We start from the raw sequence: 20,527 nt of genomic DNA on the forward strand, positions 1-20,527 counted from the left end.
GGAGAAATGAAGGAAAGGGTCCAGTCCCAAAGGAGACCACCACCACCCTATCAAATGGTAGGGAGCAGACATGGACGTGAATGAGGAGCCCCACCTCTAGCCATAGGTACTGGAAGGACTGCTGGGGCTTATGGAAGTGTTTTAATCGTGGTGAGGAAGAGCACTTTGCCAGAGATTGTCCAAAGCCCTGGAGGACTGGGGCAAATCAGGTCCAACCCTTGGAGAAAGTGAGGACTGCAGGTGCTGGAGATCAGAGCTTAAAAATGTGTTGATGGAAAAGCGCAGGTCAGGCAGCATCCAAGGAACAGGAGAATCGATGTTTCGGGCATAATTCCTGGAGAAGGGCTTATGCCTGAAACGTCGATTCTCCTGTTCCTTTGATGCTGCCTGACCTGCTGCACTTTTCCAGCAACACATTTTTAAGCAGGTCCAACCCTTGCCCCTAGAGGGACTATAATCTGTGCCACAGAACAATGTGCAACCAATTGAGGCAACAAGTGGGTTGTACCCAACCCACAATAACAGTGTCAGGCCTCTGATATGGATGTATGATACAACATGGGTTGGGACAGGAAAACCCTTCATGAACAGTGGGGTAGGAGGCACCTATCACTTTCCTATGAGACACTGGAGGATCCTGCACCACTCTGTACACATGTATTGTGAGTAGTGATGATTGGAAAATTGAAACACAAATAATCTTGAGTGGTTTTAAAGGACATTCTTAAGTAGGGCAAGTGACTAGACCTTTAAATATACGAATAGGAGCAGTAGAGTTAATGCAACTGATAGTATTAATAAAATTCCCAGCAAATCAAGTGCATATCCTGGGATATTACATGGCCAGAGCTAGACTGTGCTTTGATCCAGTGAATTGTGTGATATGGCAAGTTCCAGGAATAAGTGAAGAGCAGTTTTTTTTGCTGAAATCCCTGCAGGACAGTGTAAGGAGAGGGTGTATATGGTGGGAAAAATGTGGATCAGTTGTATTAACATGAGTGAAGACCTGATAGTACAAGGAATTATTGGATAAAACCAGGATAAGTTTACCAAATATGAGGATGACTCTGGGCAAGTTCAAGGGCCCAGATCCAAAGGCCCAAAAGCAGTATGGTTTCCCCAAGCAGACTGTGGTGACAGTGCAAAGTCTGGTAGCACAAGGGGTGTTAAGGTGTGTTGCCTTTACCTACAGTTCACTTACTTGGCTGGTAAAGAAACCAGATGGGAGTTGGCAACTGACTATTGATTATCAAGAACTAAATTAAGGTAATACCCTTAACTGCATATACAGTAGCTCTGAGCCCTGAAATCATATCTTAATATGAGCAAATCTACACAGTGGTTTAAGGTGCTGGATATAAGTAATGGATTTTGGTCAATCCTTTTGTTCAATATTTCATCAATGGTTAAGCAATGAATAGTGGGACTTTTCTAGGCCAGGCTGCCCAGTACAGTATGTTGATGATTTGCTTCTGCAAACACAAACCAAACAAGAGAATTACCAGTTCTTGAATGAACTGTTGCAACTGTTCAAGTACCTTGAGTTAAAAATGAATCTGAAAAAGGATGAGATAATGTGGTAGGAAGTGAGTTACTTAGGAGTGGTGTTAACACAGGAAAAAGAGAGATAGACAAACAAAGAACTGAAACTGTAGCTACACTTCCTATCCCCACAGATATGATAAGATTAAGACCAAATCTGGGCTTGATTGGGTATTGTAGAGACCATGCTGATAGAGTGATAGAGATGCACTGCACAGAAACAGACCCTTTGGTCCAACTAGTCCATGCTGACCAGATATCACAACTCAGTCTAGTCCCACCTGCCAGCACCTGGCCCATGTTCCTCCAAACCCTCCCTATTCATATTCCAATCCAGATGCCTTTTTAATGTTGCAATTGTACTAGCCTCCACAACTTCCATACACGTTCCATCCTCTGCATGAAAAAGTTGCTCCTTAGGTCTCTTTTATATCGTTCCCCTCTCACCCTAAACCTATGCCCTCTAGTTCTGCACTCTCCCACCCCAGGGAAGAGATGTTGTCTATTTATCCTATCCATACCCCTCAGAATTTTATAAACCTTCATAAGGTCACCCCTCAGCCTCCGATGCTTCAGGGAAAACAGCGCCAGCCTATTCAACCTCTCACTATAGCTCAAATCCTCCAATCCTGGCAACATCCTTGTAAGTCTTTTGTGAACTCTTTTCAAGTTTCACAATATCTTTCAGATAGGAAGGAGACCAGGTTTTGCCACAAAGGCAGCACCACTCATGATGTTCCTGAAGAAAAATTACTCCATGGAATGGAAGCCAGAACACATACAAGCAATAATAATTTTGAAACAGGGCTTGGTGAATGCTTCTGCCATTAAATCCCCAAATTCAGCGGAACCATTCTCTAGGGAGGTGGCTGTAACAGACTCCACAATATCAGTGGTCTTATTACAAAAGGTACATGGTCATTTGAGACCAGTAGCCTATGCCTCGCCCATGCTTACTCCAGTAGAGCGGGCGTACATGACATGTGAAAAGCTTTTATTGGCAGTATTCTGGGTGGTACAACATTTTACCTACGTTATAGGGTTGAACCCATTGACAATTTTGACAGAACATTCAGATGCTGCTGGATGGATGTATTAGTGGTGGCACAGTGAGTCAAAACAGACATGCTGGATGCATGCTGGTATTACAAAGGAGAAACTTAGAAGTAAAAAGGGTTAAACGTTCTACCATGTTAACAAATAACTGAATTTGCCAGGGTACACCCCATGAATGTCAGATAGTGATAGCAAATGATCCCAAGGGACCATTTGTATCGAAACAAAAAGGTGGGAACACTGGTAAAGAGAATACAGGGAATATCCAAGATAGGAGACAGACAAAGACAAAAATAGGAGAACAGCAAGGGAATAACAAATCACCCTTAAATTTTTTTTTACAGAGGATGGATAATGGAGAACTGGTTGTGGTGTTGATGTAGAAGAGGAGCAAGGACAAGAATTGGATAACATCACCCTCAAGTTGCCAAAAACTGTGAGTGCTCAAACAGCTGAGTTGACAGCAGTGGCATATATAGTGAGCTATCCAGATAAACTCTGCTCCCACCCCCGCCCACACACACACACACACACAGATACACACACACACAGACACGAAGGATCTACATATTCAGAGAGTATGTAGGTGTGCAACAGTCTGACAGAATACTTACCCTTGTGGGAGGCTAGAGGCTTTGTGTCAGCAGATGGGAAGGTCCTACCATCTGCTGCATTGCTGAGGTCACATCTTTCAAAAGGTGAAATGAAAAGAATATGGACTGATGAAAGTGAAAGCTCATTGTAAGTTATCACTGGACAGAAACAGAAAAACAGATGAACAAGGGACAATAGCAGGAGAAGAATGGCAACCGCAGATCGAGGAAATAGGAGCACAGAAAGAGAGAGAAGTGGCCCCACTCAACTTAGCAGGAGAACAAAGAATGGATAAAGAATTACAAAAAGTATTAGAAGGGAGGAAGTCAGAGGAATATAAGGAACAAAAAGGCTTAAACAGAAAAGATGGTGTAGTCCTGTATAAAAGGAAATTTGTAGTACCAGTGAGGGAAAGAATCAGATAATTTGTTGGTAGCATGATATATACCGACATCAGGAGGTGGAAAACACCTTGGAGAATTTGAAAGAGGTATGTTGGTGTCCATGAATGAAAGGGAATGTAGAACATTATGTGAAAAAGCGTTTCATATGTGTCTAAAATAACCCTGACAAAATGTCAACAAGGGAACCTTTAGACACACAAGGCTCGTAGTGAGACCCTGAACAAATCTTCAGATTGGGGTAGGGGACGCACAAAGTCAGTTACTGGAGGGTATAAGCACATCCTGGTGATAATAGATACTTTCACCAAATGGCATTTCCCACTCACACTGATACTGCTGAAATCACGACGAAGGTCAAGTTTTTATTCATTGGGGTATCATTGGGGGATATCAAGGTATCAAGGGGTATCAAGGAGTATTGAATCAGGTCAAGGGACATATTTACCAGCCCAGGTGATGCACACTGTGGGGAAAAACACATATGACTATCCCACTGGATTGGGGCTTATAGGTTATAAGGATGAATCAAACTTTAAAGAATATGTTGGCCAAGATGGTGCTTCCTTATGTCCTCACAATAATTAGAAGCACTGTAGCTTCCTCCGCAGGATTCACCTGTGATGTGTGGTTGATGATGGGTTAAGAATAAGAATGTTAACACTCTTGACATAACAGAATTGAAGGCTCAATTAAGTTCCCTTCAGGAAAGGACAGGGGTGATAGTAGGTCAGGGATATCGGGATCAAGAAAAGATAGGTAGGATAGGATGGCAAGCAGCACAGGTAGCCCTGAGCACCATCAAAATATTAAGACCCCTTCAGAATAGTACTAACAAGATTATCGACAGAATGTCTTATGACACAACCCACAATAATAAATCAATATTTTGTTCAACACAGACTAACTGGTTTATGTTGATGGTTAGCACAAATATGTTGCAATTAGATGTCCATAGATTACCATCCTGGATGTTGGATGAGCAACTGAGGACATGAATGGGGGAGAAGACACTCCACGTCACCTCAGAAGTCTAACTCTCACTAACCGGGTCTTGAGTACCTGTGATGATAATAAAGGTCAGCTTTATATTGGTGCAGTATTTCATATACCCAAACATGGGGACAATCTGACACACCCCATACTGTGAGTTCATAATGTAGATAAATACCATGAAAGAACTTGGAAAGTAACCCAGCAACTCATGCTACAGTTCTGGAGGGATCTAAAAGGTGGGGGTGGATTTGTCTCGATGCCATCAAGGGAGAAACCAATCAGCATGTCCAGAAGAAATTATCAAAGAAGAGCTAACTCAATGTGGATTTGGCTCTTATGAGAACTGTTCATTGTCAATCCTACCAGTGAATAACCAAACTGTTCTTAAGTAAGCCTTAGTAGGAGACACCTACTATGTTGCCACGGCAGCCGCAGGATATTAGAAAGGAAGGACATGGTGTAACCAGGATGGACAGATTGTGGCGATCAGCAATATCTCTTCTGACATGATCATTGAGCCAGAACCCAATGAGAAACTGCACATAACTCGATCCATGCACCCAAATGATACAGATGATGATTTACATTGGTTCATAGCTACAGAACCGCAGGGTGAAGATCGTTTTTGAGGCAAAAGAAGTTATCCATTAATGGGTGATGCATGAGCAGAAGATTAAAATTTAAGGAGAGACAAATAGAGACTTGCAGGTTCCAGATTTCTGAAGTAAAGTTTGGAATTGGGGACTGAACAGTCAGGTCAACCCATGAATCAGATCTATATCTCATCTGATTGTTGTATTAGAATTTATTATACTTCTTGTTGTAATAGTCTTACTTTGTTGGTGAAAACACGAAATTAAGAAATGGAAGGGACTGACAACAGGGATTGGTTTCAGATACCAAAAGATGGAAAAGGTTTTATAATGGCTTATTACAGGAATAATGTAAACACAGCAAGTTTGTTATATTTCTTACTATTCATTCTTTTGTCATTTGTGTTCATATTGTGTATATCTTATAAGATATGAAAGATGTATAATGATGTACTTGTGATGGACTGAGACTGGTTTGTAATTTTGTTTAGGTTTATGACGATGGTTTTGATAAGTACGATGATCTAAATGGCATTTCAGATAACACAATTGAAGTAATGCTTCATTGAGAATACATCACTGGAAGGATGTGCTCACCATTGTCTGGAGTAGCCTGGAGGATGTAGCAAACCCAATAGAGATGATCTCACATAAATCAAAAGGGGGAGGTGTTGGATATGGCTGAAGACAACAGGAAAATAACAGGAAGTGATAAAAGGCCTAATAAGGGGATGCTGTGTGAATGGAAGTACACTGTGTGAGTCAGTCAGATCTGCCAAGAGTTAAAACTGTAGGAAAGTAGGAACTGTTGGGTTTATCAGACAAGGTATACATTTGGACAAAGCATTTGGGATTACTCACATGTAAAGATAAATCCAAAGAAGGCATACATTAGGTCAAAGCACTCAGGATTGGCCATGTGCAAATATAATTCCAAGTAAGGCACAGAGACTTGTGTATAAGGAGCCTGAAACAATCTCCTTGTTCAACAACACTTCAAAGACTCACATTGTAAGAAGGTATCATACATCAGGAGGTGTGGTGAAGATGTTGAGCAGAACTTTTAGCTGGTCATTTGCAAACTCTCCTGGGCAAAAATGTTTGGTTAGTTACACAAATCAGGGTGGTGAAAGACAGTGATTGAGATATCTCCAGTAGTTAGAAGTGTGTGTTATTTGTTTAAGTACTTAATAAATGAATTGTGGTTTTATCGAGCTTTAAGTCTCTCCACTGTATCTGTGTCTATGTACTAAGCGTTGTCTCTCAGAGATGAGCAATGACATCCAGGGTTCCCTAAACTTATTGCTTCTACATTTCCCACTAAGGTTATATATTGAACCCACACTCTTCCCAGCTCCATTTTGAAGGCCACCACCACCCCCCTCCCCCACTTCCACCCCCACCTCCCCCCCCCCCCCCACCCCACCCCCGCCATCCCCACCACTGCTCCACTGTAGACGTACCTGCAAGGAGCTGTTTGCAGTCCACTGTGGCTAGATTATGCTTTATTTTAATAAAATCTAACTTCTCCCAATCCAAAGCCATCCTTTGCAGGCCATCTTTCTTCTTGTCTGTAACAAATTTGTGGTTACTATCACAGTGGTTAGCACTGCTGCCTCACAGCGCCAGAGACCCGGGTTCAATTCCCGCCTCAGGTGACTGACTGTGTGGAGTTTGCACATTCTCCCCGTGTCTGCGTGGGTTTCCTCCGGGTGCTCCGGTTTCCTCCCACAGTCCAAAGATGTGCAGGTCAGGTGAATTGGTCATGCTAAATTGCCCGTAGTGTTAGGTAAGGGGTAGATGTAGATGTAGGGGTGTGGGTGGGTTACGCTTCGGCGGGGCGGTGTGGACTTGTTGGGCCGAAGGGCCTGTTTCCACACTGTAAGTAATCTAATCTAAAAAAAATATTCCCCTCTGCCACATTGAGCCACATCTGGCTTATTTCATAGAGTTCCGACAGTAGGGAAGCAGGCCATTTAGCCCAACAAGTTCACACTGACCCTCCAAAAAGTAACCTATCCAGACCCATTTCCCTACCATATTACCCAATATTTACCCCTGACTAATGTACCTAAGCTAAACATCCCTGGACACTATGGACAATTTAGCATGGCCAATTCACCCAATCTGCACATCTTTGGATTGTGAGTGGAAATCGGAGCACCCAAAGGAAATCCCACACAGACACAGGGAGAACATACAATCTCCACACAGACTCCCTCCTGCCTGAGGTGGGAATCAAACCAGGTCCCTGGCGCTGTGAGGCAGCAGTGCTAACCACTGAGCCATCATGCTGCCCCAGAACCAGATTCAGCACTGCACCATCCCTTGTTGGGCCTTCTATGTATTGATTTTAAAAAACTCCCCTGAATACATTTCAAAAAATTCACCCCCCTCAGAACTCTTTACACTATGACTATGCCAATTTATGTTGGGAAAGTTGAAATCCCCTAGCATAATTACCCGATCATTACTCTTACATACCTCTTGTGAACTGTCTACATATTTGTTCCTCTATTTCCTGCTGATTCTTTGGGAGTCTATTACACTCCTGGTAATAGACTGTTAAGGGGGCAGACATATCTACAAAGCCCCTATTGAGGACCCTTCAAAGATTTATTTGCAGTTATCTTTTAAGCCAAACGTATGGAGCCAATTTGTGCTGGCATGAGGCTAGTTCTTATGTTACCATGCAAGGTCATTGGCCTGCACTAATCAGCAAACAGCAGCATCCCCAATATGGCCACCATCTGCTTTTGCAGGCAGGCAAATTCCCATTTCCTGGAAGCACTTGCTCCTATCAATTGGGCTCATCTCCCGGTTAATTTGGCAAGCTGTATTTTAAAATTGCATTGAATAATTGGCGCTGCTGGTGTGTATGTTCAGGATTCATCAGGGTGTGGGTTCCTACATGAAAACTCTGGCCTATCAACTCTACTGCCACGTTGAGACAGGGCAGCTGGACTTGCACTTTCTGCTTTTAATGACTGGGTTACTAGTCAAGTGAGATGGAGAAAAGATTGTCTGTCTAGCAGAAGGCAGAGAGTGGGGATAAAAGGGTCCTTCTCAGGATGAAAGCGTTCCACTGGGGTCAGTGTTAGGACCACAACTTTTCACTTTAAACATTAATGATCTGGCTGAAGAAAATGAGGTCATTCTGGCTAAGTTTGCAGATGACGCAAAGATAGGTGGAGGGATGGGTAGTATTGAGGAGGTGGGGAGGCTGCAAAAAGATTTAGACAGGGTAGGAGAGTGGGCTAAGATGTGGCAGATGAAATACAATATGGAAATGTGTGAGGTCATGCACTTTGGTAGGAAGAATACAGGCATAGACTATTTCTAAGTAGGGAGAAAATTCAGAAATCTGGAGTACAAAGGAACCTGGGTGTTCTAGTCCAGGATTCTCTTCAGGTAAACTTACAGGTTGAGTCGGTAATTAGGAAGATAAATACAATATTGTCATTCATCGCGAAGGACTGGAATATAAAAGCAGGATGTACTTCTGAGGCTTTATAAAGCTCTGGACATACCACATACCACATTTAGAGTATTGTGAGCAATTTTGGTCTGCATACCTCAGGAAGGTCAATGAAGTGGGTCCAGAGGAAGTTCACAAAAATGATCACAGGAATGAAAGGCTTAACATGAGGAACATTTGAACACTCTGTGCTGGAGTTTAGAAGGACAAGGGAGGATCTGACTGAAACTTACAGAATTGAGTGGATAGAGCGAATGTTGGGAAGATGTTTCCATTGGCAGGAGAGACAAGGATCTGAGGGCACAACCTTAGTGTAAAGAGAAGACCCTTCAGAACAGAGAAAAGGAGAAACTTGTTTAGCCAGAGAGTGAAGAACATAGAGAACATAGAACATAGAAAAGTACAGCACAGAACAGGCCCTTTGGCCCACGATGTTGTGCTGAGGGTTAATCCTAATGTAAAATATAATAACTTAACCAAAGCACCCCTCAACTCACTGCTATCCATGTATATGTCCAGCAGTCACTTAAATGTTGCTAATGACTCTGCTTTCACCACTTCAATTGGCAACGCATTCCATGCATTCACAATTCTCCGCGTAAAGAACTCTGATGTCCCCTCTATACCTTTCTCATAGTTTTAAGATATTATGACCCCCTCATTCCAGTCAAGCCTGCCCTGGGGAAAAGTCTCTATCTATGCTTCTCATTATCTTGTATACCTTGATCAGGTCTCCTCTCTTCCTACTTCTCCCCAGAGAGAAAAGTCCGAGCTTATTCAACCTCTCCACATCAGGCAAGCCCTCCAGTCCAGGCAGCATCCTGGTAAACCTTCTTTGCACCCTCTCCAAAGTCTCTGTATCTTTCCTATAGGAGGGCGACCAGACTGGACATAATATTCCAAGTGTGACTTCACCAGAGACTTGTAGAGCTGTGACAAAACCTTGCGGTTCTCAAACTCAATCCTCCATTTAAGAAAGCATATGGTATTTTGGTTTTCATTAACAACCCTATCCACTTGGGTGGCAACTTTGAGGGATCTATGTACTTGCACATCCAGATCCCTCTGTTCCTCCACACTACCAAGAATTCTGTCTTTAATCCTATATTCAGCATTTGAGTTTGACCTTCCAAAATGCATCACTTCGCATTTATCCAGGTTGAACTCCATCTGTCATTTCTCAGCCCAGCTCTGCATCCTGTCTATGTCACGCTGCAGCCTGCAGTAGCCCTCTATACTATCGACGACGACTCCAACCTTTGTGTCATCTGCAAATTTACTAACCCACCCCTCAACCTCCTCATCCAAGTCATTTATAAAAACTACAAAGAGCAGAGGCCCAAGAACAGAGCCCTGCGGGACCCCACTCAACACTGACATCCAGGCAGAATACTTTCCATCTACAACCACTCTCTGTGGCAATGCATTCCACAGATTCATCAGGCAGAGGGCTGTGGAGGCCAGGTCATTGAGTATGTTTAAGACAGGGATAAATAAGTTCTTGATTGCCAAGGGATCAAAGGTTAGGGGGAAAGAGTGAGAAAATGGGGTTGCAAAACCTATCAGCTGTGATCGAATGGTAGAGCAGACTCGTTGGGCCGAATGGCCTAATTTCTGTTCCTATGGTCTTATGGTTTTATATCAAATCTCCTCATTGCAGTAAGTGACTCTTCAGTTAATATTGCTACACCAGCACCCATTTTATATTCTCCTCTGTCTTGTCTGATGATCCAATACCCTGGAATATTGAATTGCCAGTTCAGCCCTTCCCTCAGCCATGTTTCTATGATGGTAACAATATCACACTTCCATGTGTCAATCCATGCCTTTAACTCATCAGTATTAGCTGTTGCACTCTTGGCATTAAAGACCATCCGGGCTTGCCTTACACTCTCTTGATACTCATAGCATCACACAATCCCGACAGTGTGGAAGCAGGCTGTTCAACCCATCGAATCCACACTGACCCTCTGAACAGCATATCACCTAGATTCACCTCCCTATCTGCAACCCTGCATTTTCCATGGCTAACCCACCAAGCCTGCACATCCCTGCAAACTATGGTCAATTTAATTTGGCTAATCCACCTAAACTGCACATCTTTGGACTGTGGGAGGAAAACAGTGCGCCCAGGAAAAGCTCATGCAGACATGAGGAGAATGTACAAATTCCACATAACATAGCTGTGACTTGCTTTCTTTGCTCAAGCATGATGTGTCTCCATTTCTTTCATACAATTTTGTGTCCCTTTTACTGCTGAATTAGTTTAAACACCTTCCAACAGCATTAACAAACCTAGTTTTGTCCCCCCTCTTTCTCATTATGAAGGTCCTGTCTCCGTGTGCTCTCTCTCCTCATCTTTGCAGTCCATGATCTCTCACACTCTCTATGAAGCTGTTGTCCCTCCTCTCCACATCTCTCTTTATGAAACTGCTGTCTCCATGTTCTGTCTCTCTTCATGAAACTATTTTCCCAGTTCTCCACCTATCTTTACAAAGTTATCATCCCCAGAACTCGCTCTCTCACTCTTTAAGAAGCTGTTGTCCCTGCTCTCTATCTCTCCTCATGAACCTGCAGTCTCATCACTCTTACTAACTGTTTACCAAACTTCTGTCCCAGTGTTTTTTTTTCTCACTTCCTCTATAAATCTGCTATCCCCACATTCTCTCTCTCTCTCTCACTCATTTTATGAAGCTGCTTCTTAATAAAACTGCTGTGCATTTGCTCTCTCTCCATCTACATTAAACTGTTATGTCTTGCTTTGGGAAGCTATTTTCCCCCTCTCGCTCTGTCTTTATTAAGTTGCTGTCCCTGCATCTCTCTCTTTCTCTTTATGAAGTTCCAGTCCCCACTCTTTTAGTCTCTTAATGCCAGCTCTGCATGTTCTTTTTCTTTCTCTTTACGGAGCTATAGTCTTAATGAAGTTGCTGTCCCCACTCTCTTTATGAAGCTGTCATTTCCATTCTCGCGCTCTCTCTCAACAAAACTGCTGTTCCAAGTTCTCTCTGTGACAAAGGGTCAGTAAGACTCGAAATGTCAGCTCTTTTCTCTCCTTTCAGATGCTGCCAGACCTGCTGAGATTTTCCAGCATTTTCTCTTTTGGTTTCAGATTCCAGCATCTGCAGTAATTTGTTTTCTTTACTCTCTCTTTTCATGCAGCTGCTGACCATGCTGTCTCTATTGTGAAGCCACTGTCCCCACTCACTCTCTCTGTCCATGAAGCCATTGTTCTTGCTGTCCTCATAAACCTGCTGTTCCTTCACTCTGTCTCCTCCCATCCCTACATTTTTGTTCTTCCTATTTTATGAATCTGTGAGCCCCACATTTTCTCTCTCTCTCTCTTTTTAGAAGTTGCCATCCCTGCTCCGTCTCACTGTCTTAACAGAGGTGCTGTTCTTATGGTCTCTCTTGACATGAAACTGTTGTATCCACTCTCTCTCTCTCTTTAGGAAGCTCTTGTCCTGCTCTCTCTTTATGAAGCTGCTGTCTCCTCTTTTGATGAGGCTGCTACTCTGTTTTCTCTTTACAAAACTATTGTTACCACACACTCTCTCTCCATTATAGTTGCTGTATTCTCTCCCTCTCTTCCTTTTTATGAGGCTGCTATCCCTGCTGTCTCTTTCTCACTTCATAAGCCTGTTGTCACATCACTCTCATTCTTTTTATGAATCTGCTGTCTCTGCATTCTCACTCGCTTATTGAAGATGATTTTAAATAATAAAGCTGTTGACTTGCTCTAACTCTCTCTCCTTATGACACTGCTTTTCCCTTTCTCTCTGTGTCCTTAAGTCTTTAAGAAGCTGCTGTCTATGAAACTGAAGTCCCATCTCTCTCACTGCTTTTAAGAATCGGCTCTTCCCAGTCTCACTTCCTCTAAATGAAGGTGCTGTTCCTGCTCTCCCAGTCCTATCTGTCCCTTGCTCTTTCCTAGACCTGTCTGGCCCTCTCTCCCTGTCTGTTACTGTCTCCATTTCTCTCTTCCCAGTTCTGTCTCCCTCTTGAATAGACTCTTTTTTTTTGACATCCTGTCTGTCTCGCTATTTCTCCAGTCTTGTCTGTCTTTTTCTTTCCCCAGTCCTGTCTGTCTCTCTCCATTCCCTCCTTTCCACAGTCCTGCCTGCCTCTCTTTCTTTCCCCAGTCCATTTGCACTCTCTCTATCTTTTCTGTCTGTTTATCCCTTTCTGTTTCCGCCCTCCCACCTCTCTCTCTCTCTTTCTCAAATCCTGCCTGTCTCTTTCTCTTTCATCCTCTCTCTCTCTTTTCTAGCTGTCTCATTTCTCCTATTCCTTCAGTCCTGCCTACCTCTCTCTTTCTACAGTCCTGTCAATCTTTTGCTCTGTCTATGTCTCCCTCTCTCCTTCTCTCTTCAGTTTTAACTCTCTTTCTCTCCCACTTCCTCCACTATTCTCTCTCCCCCATTTCCCTAATCCTGTATCTTTCTTTCCTCAATCTTGGTCAGTCTCTTTCCCCACAGCTAATTCTTTCTCTGTCTATCTCCACTTATCCATGTTTCCCTTTCCTCAGCCCTGTCTATCTCTAGCTCTTTATCCCAAGTCAGGTGTATCACTCTCTTTATCCAGTCATGTCTGTTTTGCATTCTCTTTCCCTCGTCCTGGTTCTCTCTCTCTTTCCACATTCCTATCTGTCTCTGTCTCTCTCCCTCTCTTTTCTGCAGTCCTGCTTGTCTGCCTCTCTTTCCTTTCCTGACTCTGTCTCTCTTTCGCCAGTCCTGTCTGTATCTATCTTTTGCCAGTCTTGTCTGAATCTATCTTTCCCCAGTCCTGTCTGTGTGTGTGTGTGTGTGTGTGTGTGTGTGTGTGTGTGTGTCTCCCCCTCTCTGTCTCTCTCTCTCTCTCTCTCTCTCTGCCCTTTTCTGGTGTCTCTCCATCTTGTTCTCCAGTTCTGACTGTCTCTCTGTCTCTTTAACCAATTCTATTGCTCTCTCTTTCTCCCATAGTGTCTCTGTCTCCGTCTTTCCCTCATTTCCCATCTCTGTTTCCCCAGTACTGTGTATCTGTCTCTTTCCCAGTATAGTTCCATACTAACCCCTCCCACACTGATCCCAATGCCAATACTGAGCCCTGCCCCTGCACTGACACCTACTTCCACACCCCACACTAACCCCACCCACACTGATCCCCATTGCTCTCATCCCATCCTGTCACAGTGAACTCTCCCCTTGATCCCCCAATTCCCAGACAAACCCCACTCACACTGATCCATATTGATCACATCCCAATCCGCACACAGACATCTGCCCCCTGCAGTGACCACCCATCTTCCACCATTCTCAGTAACTCCCACCTTCATTGACAAAATCCCCACACTGTGCCCTGGCTCACACACTGACCTGTATCTTCCACCCCACAAAATAATGCCACCTGCACTGATCACCAATCCCATTGAACCCTGTCCTCCACAGTGACCACCCATCTCCACCTCGCACAGTAACTGCATTGTCATTGATCCCAGAGCCCACATTCCAATCTTCACACTGACCCCTGCATCCTGCACTGACTCGATTTGCCCACCATGAGGGACATGGCTATCTGTCTGTCCCGAGTTGTCTTTAAGAAGGTGGTGATGAGCTGCCTTCTTCAAGCTCTACACTCTATGTGCTGTAAATAGATCTATATTTCCATTCAGGAGGGAATTCCAAGGTGGTGCGGCACTGTTAGTCAAGGACAGTATTATGTTTGAAGAAAGAACATTTGAGGACTCTACTACTGAGCTGTATTGGCTGAAATTAGAAACAGGAAAAGAGAGATTACCCTGTTTGGAGTTTTCTATAGGGCTTCCAAACAGTTCCCAAGATGTGCAGGATAGGATAGCAAAGATGATCCTTGATACGAGTGAGAGTAACAAGGTAGTCATTATGGGGGCTTTAACTTTCCAAATATTGACTGGGAATATTATAGTTCAAGTACTTTAGATGGGTCAGTTTTTGTCCAATGTGTGCAGGAGGGTTTCCTGACACAATATAGAGACAGACCAACAAGGAGCGAGGCCACAGTAGATTTGGCACCAGGTGTGAGATTTGGAGGTAGGTGAGCACTTTGGTGATAGTGAGCACTTTGGTGATGGGGAAGGAAACTGCGGGGGATGGGCACAATTGAAATGTGGAGCTTATTACAGGATCAGCTACTGAGTGTCCTCAATAAGTATGTACCTGTCAGGCAGGGAGGACGCTGTCGAGTGCGGGAGCCATGGTTTACTAAGGAAGTTGAATCTCTTGACAAGAGAAAGAAGAAGGCTTATGTTAGGATGAGATGTGATGGCTCAGTTAGGGTGCTTGAGTGTTACAAGTTAGCCAGAAAAGACCTAAAGAGAGAGCTAAGAAGTGCCAGGAGGAGACATAATAAATCATTGACAGATAGGATCAAGAAAAAGCTCAACAGCTGATGTTCTCAGGTAAAGGGAAGGCTGGAAAATGGGAAGCATTCAGAAATGAGATAACTAGAGTTCAGAGACAGTATATTCCAGTTAGGGTGAAAGGAAAGGCTGGTAGGTGTTGGGAATACTGGATGACACGAGAACTTGAGGGTTTGGTTAAGAAAAAGAAGGAAGCATATGTCGGGTGTAGGCAGGATAGATCGAGTGGATCCTCAGAAGAGTATTAAGGCAGTAGGAGTATACTTATGAGGGAAATCAGGAAGGCAAAAAGGGGGCATGGGATAGCTTTGGCAAATATAATTAAGGAGAATCCAAAGAGTTTTTACAAATACATTAAGAACAAAAGGGTAACTAGGGAGAGAATAGGGCCCCTCAAAGATCAGCAAGATGGACGTTGTGTGGAGCCACAGGAGATGGGGGAGATACTAAATGAATATTTTGCATCAGTGTTTACTGTGGAAAATGACATGGAAGATATAGAATGTAGGGAAATAGATGGCGACGTCTTGAAAAATGTCCATTTTACAGAGGACGAAGTGCTGGATATCTTGAAACACATAAAGGTAGATAAATCCCCAGGAGCTGATCATGTGTACTCCAGAACTCTGTGGGAAGCTCAGGAAGTGATTGCTGGGCATCTTGCTGAGATATTTGTATCATCAATAGTCACAGGTGAGGTGCTGGATGACTGAAGGTTGCCTAACGTGGTGCCACTGTTTAAGAAGGGTGGTAAGGACAAGCCAGGGAACTATAGACCAGTGAGCCTGACATTGGTGGTGGGCAAGTTGTTGGAGGGAATCCTGAGGGACAGGATGTACATGTATTTGAAAAGGCAGGGACTGATTAGGGATAGTCAGTGTGGCTTTAGGCGTGGGAAAGCATGTCTCACAAACTTGATTGAGTTTTTTGAAGAAGTAGCAAAGAGAATTGATGAGGGCAGAGCAGTAGATGTGATCTATGTGGACTTCAGTAAGGCGTTCGATAAGGTTCCCCATGGGAGGCTGATTAGCAAGGTTAGATCTCATAGAATATAGGGAGAATTGCTGTGTGGAATGCTCTGCCCCAGACGGCAGTGAACGCCCAGTCTCTGGATTCATTTAAGAAAGAGTTGGATAGAGCTCTCAAGGATAGTGGAATCAAGGGTTATGGAGATAAGGCAGGAAGAGGATACTGATTAAGGATGATCAGCCAAGATCATATTGAATGGTGGTGCAGGCTCGAAGGGCAGAATGGCCTACTCCTGCACCTATTGTCTATTGTCTAATTAACCATTTGGATACAGAACTGGCTCAAAGGTAGAAGATAGAGAGTGGTGGTGGAGGGATGCTTTTCAGACTGGACGCCTGTGACCAGTGGTGTGCCACAAGGGTGCTTACAGTTTGAAGTTGAAGGGCAGAAAGAGGGAGAGGGAGTTTCCACACAGCTTCCTGTTGAACATCTCACTGGTTCAAGACTGAACTGAACTGCTCAGCTCAGCTGGAGAGCTGACCACCACCCCTTTCATTATAAAGGTCACTTCTAAAACATGACCACTTTGGCCCGAAGTCTCATCTGTTTACATATACACAAAAGGCCTTTCAAAGTTCTTTTAATCAAACCAGACTGATTGGAGCCCGGTTCGGTTTGTTACCTCTCTGAGAAAAAATCAAGGACAGAGTATGCTTGAGTCAAGGAAAAGCTTTTAGGAAAAAAGCTTTCTGACACCTCCCCCCCTTAAAAAAAACCCATCAATACCAAAAGATGGCTTCATTTTTAACCTTTCAAAAACTGGTTAATAGTTTAAACACATGTTTATATGAACTATAAACATGCAAACATGCACAACCACATGCAAATTCAGACCATGGCACACACCACCACCGAATGACTATGTATCTCATTCATAGACATAGACATAGAACATAGACATAGAACAATACAGCACAGAACAGGCCCTTCGGCCCACGATGTTGTGCCGAACTTCTATCCTAGATTAAGCACCCATCCATGTACCTATCCAAATGCCGCTTAAAGGTCGCCAATGAATCTGACTCTACCACTCCCTCGGGCAGCGCATTCCATGCCCCCACCACTCTCTGGGTAAAGAACCCACCCCTGACATCTCCCCTATACCTTCCACCCTTCACCTTAAATTTATGTCCCCTTGTAACACTCTGTTGTACCCGGGGAAAAAGTTTCTGACTGTCTACTCTATCTATTCCGCTGATCATCTTATAAACCTCTATCAAGTCACCCCTCATCCTTCGCCGTTCCAACGAGAAAAGGCCGAGAACTCTCAACCTATCCTCGTACGACCTACTCTCCATTCCAGGCAACATCCTGGTAAATCTTCTCTGCACCCTCTCCAAAGCTTCCACATCTTTCCTAAAGTGAGGCGACCAGAACTGCACACAGTACTCCAAATGTGGCCTAACCAAAGTCCTGTACAGCTGCAACATCACCTCACGACTCTTGAATTCAATCCCTCTGCTAATGAACGATAATACTCCATAGGCCTTCTTACAAACTCTATCCACCTGAGTGGCAACCTTCAAAGATCTATGTACATAGACCCCAAGATCCCTCTGTTCCTCCACCTGACCAAGAACCCTACCATTAACCCTGTATTCCGCATTCTTATTTGTTCTTCCAAAATGGACAACCTCACACTTGGCAGGGTTGAACTCCATCTGCCACTCCTCAGCCCAGCTCTGCATCCTATCTAAGTCCCTCTGCAGCCGACAACAGCCCTCCTCACTGTCCACAACTCCACCTATCTTTGTATCATCTGCAAATTTACTGACCCACCCTTCGACTCCCTCCTCTAAGTCATTAATAAAAATTACAAACAGCAGAGGACCCAGAACTGATCCCTGCGGAACTCCACTTGTAACTGGACTCCATGCTGAATATTTACCATCTACCACCACTCTCTGACTTCTACCGGTTAGCCAGTTTTCTATCCAATTGGCCAAATTTCCCTCTATCCCATGCCTCCTGACTTTCCGCATAAGCCTACCATGGGGAACCTTATCAAATGCCTTACTAAAATCCATGTACACTACATCCACTGCTCTACCCTCATCCACATGCTTGGTCACCTCCTCGAAGAATTCAATAAGACTTGTAAGGCAAGACCTACCCTTCACAAATCCGTGCTGGCTGTCCCTAATCAAGCAGTGTCTTTCCAGATACTCGTAAATCCTATCCCTCAGTACCCTTTCCATTACTTTGCCTGCCACAGAAGTAAGACTAACTGGCCTGTAATTCCCGGGGTTATCCCTATTCCCTTTTTTGAACAGGGGCACAACATTCGCTACTCTCCAGTCCCCTGGTACCACCCCAGTTGCCAGTGAAGACGAGAAGATCATTGCCAACGGTACTGCAATTTCCTCTCTTGCTTCCCACATAATCCTAGGATATATCCCGTCAGGCCCGGGGGACTTGTCTATCCTCAAGTTGTTCAAAATGTCCAACACATCTTCCTTCCTAACAGGTATCTCTTCTAGCTTATCAGTCCGTTTCACACTCTCCTCTTCAACAATACGGTCCCTCTCGTTCGTAAATACTGAAGAGAAGTACTTGTTCAAGACCTCTCCTATCTCTTCCGACTCAATACACAGTCTCCCACCACTGTCCTTGATCGGACCTACCCTCGTTCTCGTCATTCTCAGGTTTCTCACATATGCATAGAATGCCTTGGGGTTATCCTTGATCCTATCCGCCAGGGATTTTTCATGCCCTCTCTTAGCTCTCCTAATCCCTTTCTTCAGGTCCCTTCTGGCTATCCTGTATCCCTCCACTGCTCTGTCTGAACCTTGTTTCCTCAACCTTATGTAAGCCTCCTTCTTCCTCTTTACTAGACATTCAACCTCCCTCGTCAACCAAGGCTCCCTCACACGACCATTTCTTTCCTGCCTGATCGGTACATACATATCAAGGACACGTCGTATCTGCTCCTTGAAAAAGTCCCACATTTCCACCACATCCTTCCCTAACAGCCTATGCTCCCAACGTATGCTCCTCAAATCCTGTCTTACAGCATCGTAATTTCCCTTCCCCCAATTGTAAAATCTACCTTTTTGTGCGCACCTATCTCTCTCCATAACCAAGGTGAAAGTCACAGAATTGTGGTCGCCATCACCAAAATGTTCACCCACCAACAAGCCCACCACTTGTCCCGGTTCGTTACCGAGTACCAAATCCAATATGGCCTCCCCTCTGGTTGGACAATCTACATACTGCGTTAGAAAAGCTTCCTGGACACACTGCACAAACACCGCCCCATCCAATCTACTTGATCGAAAGAGCTTCCAATCAATATTTGGGAAGTTGAAGTCGCCCATGACTACGACCCTGTGGCTTCTGCACCTTTCCAAAATCTGTTTCCCAATCTGTTTCTCCACATCTCTGCTGCTATTGGGGGGCCTATAATAAACACCCAACAAGGTGACTGCACCTTTCCTATTTCTGACTTCAGCCCATACTACCTCCAGAGGCAGATCCCCCTCAAACTTCCTTTCTGCAGCCGTTATACCATTTCTAATTAGCAATGCCACCCCCCCTCCTTTTTTACCACCCTCCCTAATCTTACTGAAACATCTGTAACCAGGAACCTCCAACAGCCATTCCTGTCCCTCATCTATCCATGTTTCCGTGATGGCCACAACATCGTAGTCCCAGGTACCGATCCACGCCTTAAGTTCACCCACCTTATTTCTGATACTCCTTGCATTGAAGTATACGCACTTGAGCCCATCTCTGTGTCCGCAAGTAGTCCCTGTCAGTGCTACCTTCTCCACAGCCTCCCTACAGTCTTGGACATCCTGACACACAGCTAGCTTACTTGCTGGACTACAAGTCCGGATCCCATCCCCCTGCCAAATTAGTTTAAACCCCCCCGAAGAGTGCTAGCAAACCTACCCCCCAGGATATTGGTGCCCTTCTGGTTCAGGTGCAACCCGTCCTGTTTATACAGGTCCCACCTTCCCCAGAATGCAGTCCAATTGTCCAAATATCTGAAGCCCTCCCTCCTACACCATCCTTGCAGCCACGTGTTCAACTGCACTCTCTCCCTATTCTTTGCCTCTCTGTCACGTGGCACCGGCAACAACCCAGAGATGACGACTCTGTCTGTCCTAGCTTTTAGCTTCCAGCCTAACTCCTTGAGCTCTTGAATGACCTCCCCACCCCTCTTCCTACCTATGTCGTTGGTGCCTTGTGGTTCATTCGAATCTCAATAACACATCGGCAATCACGTTTTCACGGCTTGCCACATACACAAATGTCAAATTGAATGGCTGCAACAACAAGCTCGATCTAAACAGTCTGGCACTTTTGTCCTTAAATTTTTCCACAAATGTCAGTGGGTTATAATGAGTGTATACGATTGTCTCAGATGTATTGCTGGAAATATAAACACTGAAATGTTGTAATGCCAACGCCAAGCTTAAAGTCTCTTTCTCCACCGTTGAATGTTTCTGCTGATGAATGT

The sequence above is a fragment of the Chiloscyllium punctatum genome, unplaced genomic scaffold (assembly GCF_047496795.1).
Source record: "Chiloscyllium punctatum isolate Juve2018m unplaced genomic scaffold, sChiPun1.3 scaffold_72, whole genome shotgun sequence".
NCBI classification, from domain to species: domain Eukaryota; kingdom Metazoa; phylum Chordata; class Chondrichthyes; order Orectolobiformes; family Hemiscylliidae; genus Chiloscyllium; species Chiloscyllium punctatum.